The sequence below is a fragment of the Meleagris gallopavo genome, chromosome 6, assembly GCF_000146605.3.
Source record: "Meleagris gallopavo isolate NT-WF06-2002-E0010 breed Aviagen turkey brand Nicholas breeding stock chromosome 6, Turkey_5.1, whole genome shotgun sequence".
Taxonomy (NCBI): domain Eukaryota; kingdom Metazoa; phylum Chordata; class Aves; order Galliformes; family Phasianidae; genus Meleagris; species Meleagris gallopavo.
In genome coordinates this window covers 4,353,131-4,359,129 of record NC_015016.2, presented here as the reverse complement: position 1 = coordinate 4,359,129, position 5,999 = coordinate 4,353,131, and the positions used below count along the sequence as shown (strand labels likewise).

Below are 5,999 nucleotides of genomic sequence, written 5' to 3'. Positions count from 1 at the left end.
GACCGCGGCCGTGGGCAGGGACGCCTCCCCCATCTCGGGCTGCCCGGGGACCCGTCCAGCCTGGACCTGAGCACCATTGCACATCGTTGAACATCACTGCCCTCTACAACTTCCTGAAGGGAGGTTGTGATGAGGAGGGGTTTGGCCTCTTCTCCCAGGCAACAACCAGGACCCGAGGAAACGGCCGCAAGTTGTACCAGAGGAGGTTTAGGTTAGACATGAGGAAAAACTTTTTCTCTCAAAGAGTGGTCAGGCACTGGAATGGCTGCCCAGGGAGGTGGTGGAGTCACCATCCCTGGCAGTGTTCAAGAGGCGCCTGGATGAGGAGCTGCAAGATATGGTTTAGTTTGTGGTAGCAGTGGTAGTGAGAAGACGGTTGGAGTAGATGATCTTATAGGTTGTTTCCAACCTTGTGATTCTATGATTCTATGATCTCCAGGGATGGGGCACCCACAGCTCTCTGGGCAGCAGTGCTGGGGCCTCGCTGTCCTTTCAGTGAAGAGCTTCCTCCTAACATCCAATCTAAACCCACCTTCTTTTAGTTTAAAGCCACTACTTGTGGTCCTATTATTTTCATGTAGTCTCTTTAGGTACTGGAAACATGCTGTAAGGTCTCCTTGGATCAATGATCACATCACATCACTTGTTTTCTTCTCATAAAATCATAAAATCACCAAGGTTAGAAAAGACTTACAAGATCATCCAATCCAACCGTCTGTTGGTTCTTTTTTCAATGCAGTCCTGAACCTATCTACCTACTTCAAGTGTTCATAGATGTAACAGAACTTTGGTGCTATTCTTTACCAAGGAGGTCCAAATGGATCCCTAGCAGTAGTTAATTTCCAATGAGCCCCTTCCAATGAGAGGACTCTACCTCTGTGGCTGAGGAGTTCAGATCTGGGCTCTTCACCTATACTCCATGACAGCACAGCTGTCTCCCTGTTCTCTGACTCTTCAGTTCTGCACGAAACCAAAATGCTTGAAGTGGCTGCAAGACTGTTTTAGACTGGTCGCTGGTGCTGAGCTGAACAGTTTCCTGCTTCCATGCTGGTACCAAAAGCAGCCCAGGTGCTGCAGTGACTCTAGACCACTTTCAAAAAGCATGTTGTTTCTTTAAAGTACTACAGACAACACAGTGCCCTCTGAAGTCTCACTGTACTTTTGGATCTCTGTTGCATCGGTGAAAATGAGGAAGATAAAACACTCTAGTCATAAAAGCCTTCAGACCAATAGCACTTCTGAGGTTGTGCTCAGGCAGCCTAAGAACTCATAGCAGCAGCTTCAGCACCAAAGTGAAAATACAGGATCCAATCAGTACTCATACACAACCTCCAAATATCTGCTTGCACTTGTGTCCACAGGAACACTGAAAGAGGCAGATCCCTACTTACTTTAGTGTTGCCAAACTTCAAATAGACTGGCTCTTACATTTGCATATCCAATGGCAGATGCTCCCATTGGGCTCTTCTCTGGCCTTCATCATACATCTTTCTTAAGAGAAAAGTAATCTATCCCTCTTTCCTTGTGCTGCACTGGTATGTGTGCAGGTCTTCTCCTGCCCTTGGGGTGAGGACTTCTTCCCTGCTGCAAATGAAAGAGGAACAGTGAGATATTTCCTGATGCTGAAGAGTAAAGGTCTGGTCACAAAGCTGGACACAAATAGCCTTGGCGTGCAGTATTAAAGAAAAAAATGTGCATGTGGCTCATCTACCCCCCAGATAAGAGGCAAAAAGAAGGGGAGACCTGACAGGACCAGTTCTTGTCTTGGACTTGGGAAACCTGGTTTTCCGGTAAGATTGGGCTTGTATTTCCAACCCACGCTCAGTCTTAGGGGATTAAGTGGGGAGGTTCTTCCACAGTGTGGCAATGAAAGGGGTGACTCCTGATTAAATGAGGAACTTCTGGGATTTAAGTTCCATCACTGCCTCAAATATGTTAGATGATCTCTAGAGGTCCCTTCCAGCCCCTACAATTCTGTGATACAAACCAGTGCTTCACTGAGAGGTTCCTTCACAGAGTCTTTTCTCTGATTTGTGATGCATTCTTAAACAAAGAAGCTGTAATCCAGGCCCCTCAATAGCATGACTGAAAGCAGAAGTCTTTTCTTCAGCAAAACTTTCCACTCGTGTCAAAGGAAGACAGTCTGAGAACTTTGGTACCGCACCTTGAAATTAAAACCTGAAATGGAGATGTTTCATTCTTCACTGTATATTGCCTAACAACTAAATTTGAGCCTCCAGAAAGTACCTTTATTCAGGAAGATGCATAAGGAAGGCAAAAAAAACCCAAACAAACAAACAAAAAAACCAACCCTTAAGTATGCCAGTGATTACATTCATTTCCTTCTCTTCCTCCTGTACTCATAAGCACTTTCTTTCCTTATCCATCCCCAAGAAAAGCAGCTCAGTCAGCAGATGTAAGTCTGACACGTGCTTGATGTGTCATAAGATCCAGATCTTCATCTGTCCCCATTCTAGAGGGTAGATCCACCTAAAAAGCAAAATCCAAGGACCAGTCCCCGCATTTACTTGGTACCTCCAGTGTGGATGCACTCAAGCACAGTAGGAAGTCAGCTGGTTTTACTTCTCATGCACAGACTGGGAACTGAGCACCAGCCCTGGCTTCCTTCTGACTCTCTGAATCAGGTGGTGTTTAGCCCAGCAGAGGCTTTCAGAGATCACCCACGCATGCTGTGGGATACCAGGGCTGGCAGGGCCTGGAGGGCAGGGAAGGATGCTGTGAAGGACAAGCTCTCTCTGCCCTGACTCGAGGGGGCTGATGGGAGAAAGCAGCATTTAAATATCTATCATTTCCAAGCAGCTGCTATACCTGGTGTCACGTACAACCAGTCTTTTAGCACATGGTACCTTCAAGCTGTGGTTGGACATAGCCATGGGAGTCCAGGCCTTGTTGATCTAGACCCCTTCCAACCCCTCCTAATGTTCCAAGAGCTCACAAGCCTCTGGCTGATGTGTCTCTCCACAGCTGGCTGTGGGTAGGTCTCAACCAGAGTTCCTCCTACTTGGAAGACAGAGGCACTGTTCAGTGCCCAAGGGCTGTGGATATCTGGTCCCTTTATGCCCTGTAGTTCTGGAACCTCAGCTGGATGCAATTGCTCTGCAAAAAGAACCAAAGATATAGGATCCATTCAGCAGTGCTCTGTATGTTCTTCCCAGCAAGGATCTTCCTTAACAGCAAAGAAAGCAGCTCAATTTTCAGATAAAGAAGCTGGTGCATTACAGCCTCACTTACCTCTGTCAATTATCAACCCCTTCTGTTAAACCCTCTACCCAGAATTAGTGCCTGAACGCAGAGACACAAAGGTTGAGGCTTCCCTCCCAAGCTCACTCTGCAGACAGTGGATGAAAACAGGTTCTTTCTGGGTACAGTTCACTTGCCTTGCTTAGGACTAGGCAAGATGAAGCCTACTTTTCTTTCCAGTGACTGATGGAAACTGGGATGACTAGCTTAGCTGCACACCTCTGCACTTGGCTGGATGAACCTTGCTTCCCCAAGGATCTCTCCCATTAACTATATAAAGACAAATCTGCCAAGCAAGTGTGCAAACATGTAGCCCAGTATGGGAACAATGGCTAAGCAGAGGGAGAGGGTATTTATGAGTCCCCACTACTTGCAGAGAGTCAGAGAAGACACAGAGAAGTTTAATCAAGCACATCCTGAGGTGCCAGGTGAGCAGTAGTTTTGGTCTCTTTGGTCACTTCTGAGTTTTTCAAGAAGCTGCTCTGTGCTCAAGGAAACGAGTGTGTGATAGTGATGGGATGTGGCTGTTACCAGGAAGAAATACTGATGAAACACAGAACAGACAGACCAACTGCAGGGAGGCTGCACACAGAACTGACCTCTTTGGGGATTGCAGCAGACTGTGAACATCAGATCTTCATACACAATGATGAAAAACCAGCCTGACTGCTGGCAAAGTGATTAAAGAGCTGTTTTGACAGCAGTGTCCACACAGCAGATTGATCTCTGGTCCCTGAAACTCTCTGCTTTGCTGCACTGTTCACTGTAAGACACACAAAGAAAACTTACTGTGCCATCATCATTCGGACCTTCTTTAATCATGTTAAACTTTCTGTTTTCCTTTGGGTGGTTGCCAATATCAGCACTATATAGTCAGGTGACTTAATTGTTGGGAACGTTGTAATCCACCTTGAGAACAAACAAAGAAAACAGTCAGATGGGCAGGGCTGGCCCTTGGTGAAGCTTCTCCCCACATCCACCCCTGCCTCAAGGGGGAGAAGTCCTTGCATGGGAAGCAGGGTGGCTTAAATCCAACATCAGCTTTCCAGTTGTAGGGCAATTCAAACCTATCTTGGGAGGGGTGTAGCAGCAATAGCAAACAGGGTGTGAGATCCCTGTGCATTCCTAGGAGAGGTGACTGCAGTGAGAAAGAACAGAGCCGGCAGCAGGAAGTTTGCAGTCACATCATGAAACAGGTTCAGTGCTGTTCTCTCTCTTCACTGCAACAACAATCAAACCTCAAAGCGATGTTTCCAAAATCTCAGCCACCCCTCAAAACAGGGAGCTTGCCACCCTCAGATGGCAGAAGGCTTTTCCAACAGGCAGATGGCATTCCCTCAGGGCCCGACCCCACGAATTAAATCATAGCTGAGATATTCTCTGCTCAGGGCACCAGCAGTATCTGGCCTTCTCCCTGGCTTCGGTGAGTTGTAGAGAGCTTGCTTCAGTGTCCCTGCCTGCCTCGTGTGGATGACAAACACTCTCTTCTTCAAAGGCACATGCAAACACTCTGTGGGCATTTGGTGAAAGTACCAGAAATGGAAAATGCATCGGCTTCTTTTTTAGTTGGCAAGTGAACTCAGTTTAAGTTCTGCACTCGTCTCCACCATTCTCCATCTGTTCTCCATCAACCAACGTATTCCTTACGCTAGCCTGGAGATCCCAACAGGTTAAAGAAAAATCTCTCCAACGACATACGAGCATGACACAAACTGAAAGGAAGGGACAGAAGGACATAAGGATCTGTCTGTGCTTCCCAAATACAGTGCTAAATTCTGCTTCCAGCAAGGCTGCTAATGTTCATGCCTGTATAAATAAAGGTAAGGTACCCAGGGAGCATCTTTACAGTGTGAGATCTTCCAGATCTCCTTCATGTGAAGAACAGGACCTACAATCTCCCATGACCCCTTGAATCTGACTACAAATCTCCCATTCAAGGAAGGCAAGGCTGCCTGCCTGTCAGAGCAATGCCTTGGTTGCTGACTCCCAGCTCTTAATCACTGCTAGCTTTAAGTAAGAGGCTTGCCTTGTCAGTGCTCAGGCTGGCCTCACTATGGCATGAAGTCACCTCTGGAACCACAGCTGATAGATGCCATCAAAAGCCAAGCATTATGAACCATTCAAAATGGCCCTAGTGACTCACTCTACACATCTGGCACACACATATATATATGTTTGTGCATCTGTGTGTGCATCTCAGCAGTGCTGCACCTTTCTTCTGGACAGCCAATATGTGTCACACACAAGGCACTCAAGCTAGAGGAGCTGGATCATCAATACTGACACGCAGCACCTGCTGGGCAATTCCTAGCTATGAAGCACAGGGCGTGCAAGGCATCTGAATCTGCAGAATAAATGTTCTAAAGTAAACATTTCCCACCATGGATTTTAGCTAGCATATGAAGGACAGTGCTGCGTGCTGGGTTTTGTTGCTGTTATCTGGAAAACCATTCCTGCACAGACCTACCAGCACTGCTTTCTAAAGGATGCTGGATGAGTGCTGATCACACTGTGTTACTGTGTGAGCCCACCACTGCTCACAGCATGGGTGCAGTGTGTCACAGCAAGGGTAACAACACCCAGGTCTCTGCTGCCAAAGCCATTTCAGAGCCTCGCTCCAAGGAACTCAAAAAGTTACATTAATAACAAAGGCTCATTTAATTGCACGTAGGATGGCTTTCTTTGTACCTCCAGTTACTCCAGTGAGTGAAAAGTTTCCTGAATACCAGTGGCTTCTT

General features: G+C 46.9%; 1 long non-coding RNA gene across 1 annotated transcript; it reads right to left on the bottom strand.

The window, feature by feature from the left end:
• Positions 1-609: 609 nt before the first annotated feature.
• LOC109368074 lies at positions 610-5,627 on the bottom strand. The gene is made up of 3 exons (XR_004160047.1): positions 3,861-5,627; positions 2,868-3,117; positions 610-2,490 (listed from the first exon to the last, which is right to left on the bottom strand). It is a non-coding gene; the product is annotated as an uncharacterized LOC109368074 (long non-coding RNA).
• Positions 5,628-5,999: the final 372 nt, after the last annotated feature.